The sequence below is a fragment of the Coptis chinensis genome, chromosome 6 (assembly GCF_015680905.1).
Source record: "Coptis chinensis isolate HL-2020 chromosome 6, ASM1568090v1, whole genome shotgun sequence".
NCBI classification, from domain to species: domain Eukaryota; kingdom Viridiplantae; phylum Streptophyta; class Magnoliopsida; order Ranunculales; family Ranunculaceae; genus Coptis; species Coptis chinensis.
The window spans coordinates 52,223,043-52,235,197 of NC_141461.1; the positions used below are offsets into that span (position 1 = coordinate 52,223,043).

The following is a 12,155-nucleotide window of genomic DNA, read 5'->3' on the forward strand; positions in this document are numbered from 1 at the left end:
AAAGGGTGACTCAAGAACGAAAGGGGCGGACCAACGGGTTTTAGTTTTCCGGGAAAATATGTAGACGGGAGTTGTAAAGCAAGACCTTTTGACCGACCACAAACTCTTTTTGTGCAAGATATGCTTATCATGAACACGTTTCATGTTAGCTTTATAATCCTTCGCGAGATCGCATTTAATCGCCACGGATTTCTTCAAGCTCATTCAATTGCAACTTCGCGTTTTGACACCTGCCTCATCAATATTGAAGTTAAGGCTTTTTATAGCCCACAGAGCACGGTGCTCTAATTCAACGGGAAAATGACATGGTTTCCCAAATACAAGTCTAAAGGGAGACATACCTATAGGAGTTTTGAAAGCAGTTCTATACGCCCATAAGGCATCCGATAGAATCTTCGACCAGTCTTTCCTATTAGGGTTTACAGTTGTTTCTAAAATCTTTTTGATTTCCCTATTAGAAACTTCTACTTGTCCACTAGTTTGTGGATGATAAGGAGTTGCTACTTTGTGTGTAACTCCATACTTTTTCACTAGGGATGCAACAACTCAATTTAAAAAATGAGTTCTACCATCACTAATGATGGCTTTTCGGAATGCCAAACCGACAGAAAATATATTCTTTAATAAAAATACAACGGTCTTATGGTCATTGCTACGCAAGCTAGGGCCTTTATCCATTTAGACACGTAGTCCACGGCAACTAGAATATAAATGAAACCGTGGGAAACCGGGAAAGGACCCATGAAATCAATGGCCCAAACGTCAAAAATTTCTACTATCAAGATTGGATTTAATGGCATCATATTACGCTTCGTGATTCACCCAAGTTGTTGGCAACGAATACACGTCTTGCAATGCACTTGGGCATCCTTAAAAAGGGTAGGCCAATAAAAACCACATTGAAAAACTTTAGCGGCTGTTTTCATCCCACTAAAATGGCCACCACACTCTTTGTCATGGTAGAACGATAGAACTTCATTATATTCCCACTGGGGAATACAACGACGAATAATCTGATCCGCACAATACTTAAAAAGGTAGGGCTCATCCCAGTAGTATATTTTTAACTCGCCAAAAACTTCTACGTTCATTTCTTGACCAATTATAAGGCATAACATCAGCCGCTAAATAATTTACAATGTCAAAGATACCATGGTGCTGAAAAAATGGCATACGATGCTCATCGGGGAAAAAGAGTCCGGTATGGACTCGAATCGATCGATCGTCGTTTGTGAGTCTAGATAAGTGGTCGGCAACCACGTTTTCGACCCCTTTTGTTCTTTATTTCTAATGTGAACTCTTGCGGGAGAAGGATCCATCGATTAATCTCGCTTAGCATCCTTCTTTGCAAGATGGTACTTAAAGCGGTGGCGATGGTCCGTGTAAACTAAGGTTTTAGAACCAACCAAATAAGGACGAAACGTATCTAAAGCATAAATGACGGCTAAGAATTCTTTTTCGGTAGTTGAATAATTTCGTTGAGCATCGTTTAATGTTTTACTAGCATAGTAAATAACAGTGGACTTATTATCTAGTTTTTGTCCCAAGACTGCACCAACTGCATAGTCACTAGCATCACACATGAGTTCGAAAGGTTTAGACCAATCGGGAGGCTGTATAATGGGTGTAGTGGTTAGGGCGGCTTTTAAAGTTTCAAAAGCTTGCATACAGTTAAAATTAAAATCAAAGATTGCATCTTTCAAAAGCAGATTAGTTAAAGGCCTAGCTATTTTCGAGAAGTCTTTAATAAACCGCCTATAAAAACCTGCATGGCCTAGAAAGGCTCTAATATCACGCGGACGGTCCGTGGTTTAGGTAAAGTCGCTATCTTATCTAGTTTGGCCTTATCTACTTGATGCCATCACTAGATATAATGTGACCTAGTACTATGCCCTTTTTTCACCATGAAATGACACTTTTCCCGTTTTAAAGCGAGGCTCTTTTCTTCACACCATGTCAAAACCTTAGACGGGTTAGACAAACGATCGTGTGAAGGAGTGCATAGATAGAAAAGTCATCCATGAAAACTTCCATAAAGCTCTACCATGTCACTAAATATATGAAGCATACACATTTGGAATGTTCGGGGAGCATTACAAAGGCCAAAAAGGCATTCGTTTATAGGCATACGTTCCAAAGGGACATGTGAAGGTAGTCTTTTCTTGGTCATCAATATCAATAATAATCTGAAAATAGCCTGAGTAGCCGTCCAGAAAACAATAAATAGCATGACCAGCTAGGCGTTCGAGCATTTGATCTATAAAAGGTAAGGGAAAGTGATCCTTTCGTGTCATAGCATTTAACCGTCTGTAATCAATACAGATCCTCCATTTCATAGGACCTTGTGTGACAACATAGTCACCCTTCCCATTTCGTACCATGGTAACTCCCGATTTCTTAGGAACTACATGAATGGGGCTTACCCATTCGCTATCAGAGATGGGGTATATGATACCCGCATCAAATAATCGTAAGACTTCTTCCCTAACCACCTCTTTCATGGCGGGGTTCAAGCGTCGCTGAGGTTCATGAGAAGTCTTCGCGTTATCCTCCAAATGGATACGATGAGTGCAAACATTAGGGTCAATTCCCTTAATGTCGGCTAGGGACCAACCAATCGCCGACCGATGTTCCCTAATCACCCGGATTAAATGTGTCTCTTCATTCTTAGATAACAGAGAAGATATAATTACCGGATGACTACCATCCGGATCAAGTTGAATATATTTTAACTCTGGGGGAAGGGGTTTAAGCACTGGGGTGGAAGGAAAATCAATAGATGTTTCGTCGGGGTCCTCCTTTTGCATAATGAATACTTGCTTAGGTAGCAAGTCTTCATACTCAATATGTGAAGCAACCGAAGTGTCTACAATTGGTGTGGACTCAAGGATGGTGTTGACTTCCTCTAAGTAGGAGTCATTTACAAAATCTGAAGTTCCAAAAGAAAGGAATTTGTACATATTGTTTTCAGGAAACGTGTTGTTAAAATAATCTTGAGCTAAGCTCTCGATCATGCTAACCTCCCCATCTATAGACGAATTTGGTAATTGTTTCATCATTTTAAAAATATTTACCTCAACTGTAAGATGGCCAAAATATAAGGACATCTTACCATCGCGACAATTTATAAGTGCGTTGGCAGTTGCTAAGAAGGGGCGCCCTAAGATGATCGGTACAGAGTCGTTGGCGAACTCGTATCGAGGATAACAAAATCAGCAGGATAGTAGAAATCCTGAACCTTAACAAGCACACTTTCCACTACACCCTTAGGATACTTAATTGACCTGTCCGCTAATTGCAACGTTCTTTTTGTAGGTTGCATTTCCTGTAGACCTATTTGTTTATACAAGTAATATAGGAGTAAGTTAACAGTCGCCCCCAGGTCTAATAAAGCGGTCGTCGTGTGGGAATCTCCTAAGGTGCATTTTACAGTAGGACGACCAGGGTCCTTGTACTTAATGATTCCATTATTTTCGGATAAAGTTGGGAATTGTTCAGTTAAAAAGGCGTCTTTAGGTAGGTTGGTCTTACGCCTAGTAGTGCACAACTCTTTAAGAAACTTAGCGTGGTTCGGGAGTTTTTTAATAGCTTCGAGAAAAGGAAGGTTTATCGTTAGATTCTTGAAAACGTTCCTAATCTCCTCAAAGTTTGTATCCCGGTTAGCATGGCTAACCGAGGGAATGGTGGTTTTGCTCTATATTTAGCGTATGGCTCGACTTGATGTGTTACCTTGGCTTTTCGTTTCTTAGTTTGTTGTTTAACCGGGTACCTCTACGGTGGTAGGGTCTTCAGTTTCTACGCCGGTATCTAGTTTGATATCCGTGTAGGAATCTTGATGGGGTAACTATAGGCATAGTTACTTTGTTGTCAACCACTCTTCCAGGCGGAGAGTGGTGATGGCATTTAGGTCACCTACTATTATCGTTTCCGTACTAGTATTACCGTTTACCTCAAAGGCTGTGTTTGTTATTTTAGGGTTTGGTATCGCTTGTCCTAGAAACACGCCTTTTGGTTGGGCTTTCTCTTGGGCTAACTGTTGTATGCCCTGATTTATGGATTGTAAGATCTGTTGGTTTGATTGAGTCATTGATTAGAAAAGTTGTTGGGTAACCTTTGTATAAAGCGTCGCCGATCGATCCGGGTTGTGTAGGTGTAGTAGTCACGCGGGTGGTGCGATTTGGAACTATCTCACGTTGATTATTAATGGGTGGGTTGTGATAGTTACTATTGTTAACCGAAACGATACCTCTATTGGTATTATAACTATTATAATTATTCTGACCTTGTGCTACACCTTGTCGTGGTTGCGCTTGGTTGTTATAATTATTATAATTTCCTTGACCTTGTCCCTGTCCTTGCCTAGGTGGAGCTTGATTATAGTTGTTTGCTTGCCTAACATTTTGGTTATTAAACCCTGGAGGTGTAACTTGTTGATTGTTTCGCCAACTAAAGTTGGGATGTTGTCTCCATGGGGCATTAGGAATATGATAGTTATTAATAGAGCAAACATTATCTTGCTCTAATTGTTGTTGTTCATCATAAAGAGGACAATAGAGAGTCGGGGTGCTTCGGGGACTCAAACAGAAATTACATGGGTTAGAGTTTACATTCATGGCAGGGGATAGGCTTTTGTTGAATAGAAATAGCCTCTACCTTTTTAGTTAGAGATTCGATTAAATTTTTAAGTTCGGATCGGGTTTCATCTCAAACATACCCGGCCGTGAATCTGTTGAAGAAGAACTAGCGAGCGGGGATATCATCACTCCCCCTAATTGTTATTAGCGTTTAGTTTGTTCTTCTAAAATTTGTAAGCCTCCGAGGCTCCTTTACTTAGGAAACTACCCCCATTCATTATGTCAAGGACTTCTTTATGGTGATGTTGAAGTCCTTTGAAAAGGCACGAACTAACGTGTCTTTTGCTAGGTTATGGTGTGGACACTCTATAAGCAGATCGGTGAAACGATTCCAAGCCTCGAGAAAATGATTCATGAGGATTCGCCGGAAAAATGAATCTTGGAAAGCATCTCATCCGTCTTTAGGGGTGGGTAAAATGTTCCATAAACAGTTGAACAAGTTTATCCCACGAGTCCACGAGAGTTAGGCTTGGGCGTTAACCAAGACGCCTTTATCGGGCTAAGGTGAAAGGGAATACCACGAGTTTAATTTGTTCGCACCAACCGTAGGATGGTGGAATGTTGTTAGGACTTGTTCAATCCTACGCGTGCTGATAAGGTTTTTCATGGTCTAATCCATGAAAAGCGGGTAACAAATTAAAATATTTGGGGATTCGAAATCCCCAATTTGGGTCCGCTAGAACGATGCAAGATTTAGGGCTATCGCTCAAGGCTTTGTAAAAGTCGAGGAGAGAGGAGTCTCTCTTTCTTCACCATTATGTCGGTGTGGTTGGTGGGATAGTAGTTAGAGGTGTAGTGATTAGTATACTCAATAGATTTGTTTGTTGACGTTGACGGTTAATTACGTTTGGTGTTTTCTCCCACCGGACCTTAATCTCATGCAAGTCTAAGTTTAAAACACGACAACAATCCAAACAATCTTGATATATTAGTATGAACCTCTAACGGAGATGCGAGGTATGGAAGAAAGGAATACCTGATAGCGTCCTTGCTACGCTTATGAATAGCGTCTTGTTTACGCGTGTTCAGTGTAAATAACAAGTTAGAACACTGAAAAAACTTAAAAATCGAAGTTTGAAACAAACCTGTAGAAATCCGGAAAATTTTGCTTAGGGTAGCGCTTCAGCATAGAAGTGTGGTCGCTCCTTGTTCTAGTGACTTAGCGCAGTCGCTCATGTTCCAGACTATAGGGCGCAGGTGCGCTCCTTATAGGCGCGGTCGCGCTCAGTGTAATTTTGTGGCGGAATTTTTTGACGCTGAAACAGATAACCACAGTATGAATCAAACAAGGGTGGGTGGGTTTAATTGGACATAAAATTGACTAATTCTACTATGAAAACAATGCTAAAGTGCAACTAAGATGGCAGCGGCGCCAATTGATAAACATAAAATTGAATAGTCTTACCTATGAAATAAAGCGGTGAAACTCTATACGAAAGTAAAACTACAAACTATCTTACGATGCTATAAGTTTATCAAAGTTTCTACTCTCAATTCTATCGAGATAGAGTAGGAGTAACAAATTCGTTCCACTCCTAGTGCTCTAGCATGGAATGTTTTCTAATCTAACTAGTCGGTCTTAAGTCTAATGAGAGCTTTACGAAGGGTTTATACTACGATATAATATGAAATTGATTATTTGAATTTAACTACGAATGCTATGGAAATACGATTGTTGTCGAATCTAGATAAAGGATTAGAGGGGAATTGAATCCACCTCGAATCCAACTTAATAACCTAGTATAGATTCTTATATCTCGATTCTCATGTTCTTATGGCAAGAATTCGAGTTCTAATCCCTAGTGTTCATGGCATTTCTACCGAATACTAACTAGCATGTGAGGTCGTCCACCCGTTCTCATGGCGAATCACGACCTTCTAGATTGGAATAGATTCTACAATGCTTCTACACTATACCACTAAGTTTTCATCAAGGCTTCATCAACCCCTCTAATGGAGGTTTTAGCCTTGAATCATTCCGCAATCATTCCCATATGAATCTAAACTAAACATATTATCAAAGATTCGAAATTTACTAATCTAAACTAAACGATAATTAAATTCTAATTAACAACTAAGAAATGGTAACCAACAATAATTAAAACTAGATCTAATAGATTGAAATAACACAATTCGAAATTGATAAAATAACTATTTTATTTATCTAATCAATCAAGAAAAATGATTCAAAGACTTAATCTAAAATAAGAATTGAAAATGGAACTAAAACTTAATTTAATTAATTAAACTAGATCTAGAATTATCTATATTGTTTAGGTCTAACTAGTTGCCATTAACAAAGAGCTAAGCTTTTGTTTTTATATGTCCAGATCCAAAAATCGTGCATGGGCTTGGAGCCATGTTTTGGGCCAGAGAATCAGGTCCAAAACCCAATTCTTTCAGTCCAAAAAGGCCTTTTCAGCTGCAGATGGCTTCAACAGACGTTTCGTCCACTTCTGCTCCTCTGATTGGGTCAAGGCTTAGACCATTGGAAAGCGCATTCCGAGTCGGTCGTTTTGACATAAGGTAGGCCCAATTCCAAGGTCTGAGTCCAAAGATACGACTTTCGGAAGTTCTACTGACTTGTGTGCTGTTTCAGCCCGCGTCGACTTTTCAGCTTTTGACCGGGCTTTAGAAAGGCTTTGTCTTCTTGAATCTTGGCCTTTAATCACAGAACTCCTTAGTAACCGACCTTAGCTCCTTTATCTCACTAAAGTGGCACATTTCTGCACATAATGGACTTTGAAACCTAAAATGCATAAAAACACGTAATCAGTGTTAACTCTTAATTATTACTCACATAATTGGTCTAAAAGTATGACTGTTATAGGATTAAAACTACAGTTTTGGGCTCTTATCAAGCTGGCACTCACATGGGATCCCTTTTTACATCTTAATGGATTGGTTTTTCTGTGGTATCATCTATTAGTCTATAGTCTATTACATTGCTTTTTTAGAGATCATAGTTTTGCATTTTGACGAGACAGATTAATAAACTCACAAGACTAATGTACATGGGAAAAATTGCACCATGAAGAGTTGGGATCAAGTTAACAAATTCATGCATATCCTATCTGTTCGCTAAATAAAATGAATCACTACATTTTTTTTTCAATGAAGTTTATTCAGCAAGTTTAATTGTGGAGTCAAATACAAATGCGTTGGGTGCAACTGTGTTTCTCTTGAAGTTAGTGTTCTCCATTAGTGTTTTCAGTTTCTAGAAGGCAAAATACGAAATAAATATGAACATAGATTAATACACATTCACAGTATGAAAGTATCAACTTACTAAGATGATGGAAGTAAGCATGTAAACCAGAACTTAACCAGTTTAAACACAACAATAACATGCGTGCAAATTTGAAACAAGAAAAAAGAAACTTACTTTTAGATTTCAGAAACCTTCTGTTGTAGTAGTAATCAGACTGATCCCTTCTCAAGCAAGTTTAAGCTTCTCAAGCAAGTTTAAGCGCAGCGAGGAAGTGTGTGTGCGAGAAACCAACTAGACAAAGAAAAAGAAAAAGGCGTAACTGGTAGGGTTTGCAATGGAAGGGAAGAAATATAAATAGGCGAACCCTAACATCAATCCCTTAATATCCGGCGAGAGGGAAAAATAATTGGGGTGAGCGGGAGAATTTTTATCGCGAGGGAAACTTGGATTTCTCAATATCGCTGTTTCCATAATATTTTTTTTCGATAAAGCTGTTTCCATAAGTGAGGAGTCTATTGACGGTTATTGACTTGTTGACGGTTTAATAAATGGTCCAACCCAGCCCAACCCAGCGAGTCCCCAAAAAATTGTGAGAATGTTGACGGTTTATTCTATTACTAATTTGACTGTTTTAGGAAACACCATCATATTTTTTTGACACTTGTGTCATACACGACATAATGTTCCAACAGCCGTCATAAAATTATTAAATTTTTTTGACGTTTGTGTCATACACGACATAATGTTGCAACAGCCGTCATAAAATTATTATATTTTTTTGACGCTTGTGACATACAGGACATAATGTTGCAACAGCCGTCATAAAATTATTATATTTTTTTTACGCTTGTGTCATATACGACATAATATTGCAACAGCCGTCATAAATTTAATATATTTTTTTGACGCTTGTCTCATACACGACATAATGTTGCAACAGCTGTCATAAATATAATATATTTTCTTGACGCTTGTCTCATACACGACATAATATTGTAATAGCCGTCATAAATTTATTATAATTATGTGACGCTTGTGTCATACACGACATAATATTGTAATAGCCGTCATAAACATATTACTAAAACACCTATCTTGACAGTTTTTAACAAAGCCGTCAAGATAGATAAAAAACAAGCGTCATAATATGTCATTTTTTTAGTAGTGGTTCTTTTTTTCTCTGGCAGTGAGATTAGTGTCTTTGGTTCTCAGTCTCAAAAAAGGCTGGTCGAATTTTCAATTGTTGTGAATGAAAGAAGGGCAGTACGAGCGAGAGATGGTCCTCCAGCAAAGAAAGACATGCTAGATAACTTACTGGATGTCAAAGACGAGAATCATAAGAAGTTAAATGATGATCTGAGGAGATTATTGATACTCTTGTCATGTACTTGAACGCGGGTCATGAATCCTCTGGGCATATAACAATGTGGGCTACTGTTCTCTTGCAAGAACATCCTGATATGTTCCAAAAAGCTAAGGTAATGCTAGAGTCCAACCAGCTAAGACTGACTTGGATACAAGATTCAAAAGGTTGATTGTCCTCCTTTTCTAAGAAAAATTTTCTGTCTTAGTATTGATGGGTTTTCCGACGAGTAACTTGGCTTGATGAACGCCAATGATTCAAACAAGTTAGCCATGAAAATGAACGAGTTCTAGTCATGTACAGATTTGCAAATGTTTCTTCCTAACTGGCTTATTCTACATGTTTTAGGCTGAGCAAGAACAGATTGTAAAGAACAGGTTACCAACGCAGAAAGGACTGAGGCTAAAGGAAATCAGACAGATGGATTATCTTAAGAAGGTACCTGCCAGTTACCAAGCGTTCTACAATAACACTATATAATTGTCATTCTTTAGAAAATACACTAAGATAGCTATCTAAAACTGTGAAGGTGATTGATGAAACTGTGCGCCTTATAAGTTTGTCATTGGTGGTATTCCGTGAGGCGAAAAAAGATGTCAACATGAATGGTTAGTTCACATTTTGTATATCTTCTTTTTCTTAATTGTTATAGTATTTATTGTGCAATTTTATCTCACTGAGATTTAGAAACGGGGTCTTAATTTTAACAGGTTATGTCATTCCCAAGGGCTAGAAGGTTGAGATTTGGCTCAGGAGTGTTCACAGAGATCCTGAAGTTTACCCAGATCCGAGAAAATTTGATCCATCTAGATGGGATGTAGGTGCTCAGATTATTTTTGTTTTACATGTTCTTACCACTAGATTATATATGTAGCAATAGCTCATAATATTCTACCACCTAAATCCTAATATATCAAGATATGTTCAGGGATATACACCAAAAGCAAGAACTTACCTTCCATTTGGAGCTGGAAGCAGGTTATGCCCTGGAAAGGATCTAGCTAAGCTAGAGACTGCTATTTTCATGCATTATTTTCTCCTCAACTATCGGTATGTTCTAGTGCACTGAACGTTTAAAATCATTACAAGTAAAAAACGAATCCGAATACTACCATATTATTATTGTTTGTTGTTTATAATAATTTTCTCTATAGAACAACAGTTATATTTATTGATTCTATTCATCTACGTGCAGGGTAGAAAGGCTCAACCCAAAGTGTCCGGTGATGTATTTGCCCCATACAAGGCCCACCGACAATTGCCTAGCAAGAATCATGAGGGCTACACCACCATCTATGTAATGAGGAAACTATTTGCAGACATCTTCTTGCTTGATAGTATATTTCTCTTTATGAGTTGTCTTATGAGGAAACTATTAAGACTATCTTCTTGCTTGATAGTATATTTCTCTTTATGAGTTATCTTTACGACTATACATGCAATTTTACAACAGGTTTGTCATAATGTATTCAAGTAACATCTTTTGTGTGAATGCCGTATATCATTGTCATATTGATTTGTTATAAATAAAGCTCACCAAACTGTGAATTTATCAGATTGATATTAGTTATGGGCTTATTTGGATGGAGGGGTTATCATTTTATATGGACATTCGCTATTGTTTCCAATTTTTATGTTTACCTTGTCGGGTACTTATGGTTTTGACTCGAAATTTTCGATGACAAATATTTACCAGTAGTATTGTAAAATTGTAGGTTGCTTGTTGTATAATCCTATTCTTCGTTTAGTTTTGTTGTTTGAATTTGGGCCCAGTTGTGTCTGAACTTTTCGCACCCTAATATATTTTAACGAGACAGAACCAGCGCCAAATGATCAATACGCCTGACTATGTAAATGAGATTTATGGAGTTTGGTGTCCCTTATTTATTTATTTATTTATTTATGTAAAACTAGATTTTTAGACCTGTTCAATGAACAGGACCGTTTTTATAAATTTTAGAGTTTATGACTATTTAGTATCACGTACTTTCATTTTTTTTTTAAATAGTAACTGTATTTTGTTTCTCGCCTATTAGTACCACGAACTCTTAATTTGGTTCAATTTAGTACATCTGTCTATTTTCAATCCCAATCTGTCAAATTGGTCTAACGGAGACCTCACGTGTTTAACCACGTGACCTGGGTTTCTCTAATTAGCGCCAATAACCCAATTAGTTAGTTACGAACAGACAAAAAAAAATTACCCAAAAAAATCGAAAAAAATAGAGAGTAAAGAGAGTAAAGTGTTAAACAAAAAACAGAGAGTGAAGCTTCATCCCTCTTTTGTCTCACTAAGTGTTTTTAGAATCAAAGTTATTCCCTTATCTTTTGCTTAGTTTATTTAGGTCAAAAATTTTGGGGATTTGTATTGTATATTGATTGTATATTGAAATTGAAATTGTAATTGTATATTTAGGTCGAAAGTTATTGAAATTTGGATTGAAATTGTATATTGATTCTCATATACTTTTATTATAATTGTATTGTATAGTTAGGAAGGGATGGGAACAACCAAATGTCCCATATTGCATGTGCACAAGTGGAGAGTGAGAACAAAAGACTTTTGGTGTTGGTTCCTTGACAGATTACTTAATGATTTGAATATTTTAGATGGATAAGGGTGGACAGTTATCACAGATCAATAGAAAGGACTTGTTGAAGCTCTACATTTGTGCCTACCATTGGCTGAGCATAAGGCATGTGCTAATTTTAAGAAAAAATATTGTGGGCTGCAACTCAAACTTGCTTTTTGGAAGGCATATAAAGCTAGTACACCTCAAGAATTTGATACTACTATGGAGAAGTTAAAGAAAGTGAACCAGGCAGCACATACATACTTGATGGATAAGAATCCAGTTGCATGGTCAAGGGCCTTTTTTGTAACTCACTCAACTTGTGAAGTTGTTGAGAACAACATGTGTGAAGTGTTTAATGGGACAATTGTTGA

At 37.7% G+C, this 12,155-nt stretch overlaps 1 pseudogene across 1 annotated transcript; it reads left to right on the forward strand.

Annotated features, from left to right (window-relative positions):
• Window positions 1-7,930: 7,930 nt before the first annotated feature.
• LOC147493592 (ent-kaurenoic acid oxidase 2-like) lies at window positions 7,931-10,509 on the forward strand (annotated as a pseudogene). The gene is made up of 7 exons (XR_015199507.1): window positions 7,931-7,944; window positions 9,033-9,323; window positions 9,557-9,646; window positions 9,738-9,816; window positions 9,919-10,025; window positions 10,137-10,258; window positions 10,404-10,509. The product of XR_015199507.1 is annotated as an ent-kaurenoic acid oxidase 2-like (transcript).
• Window positions 10,510-12,155: the final 1,646 nt, after the last annotated feature.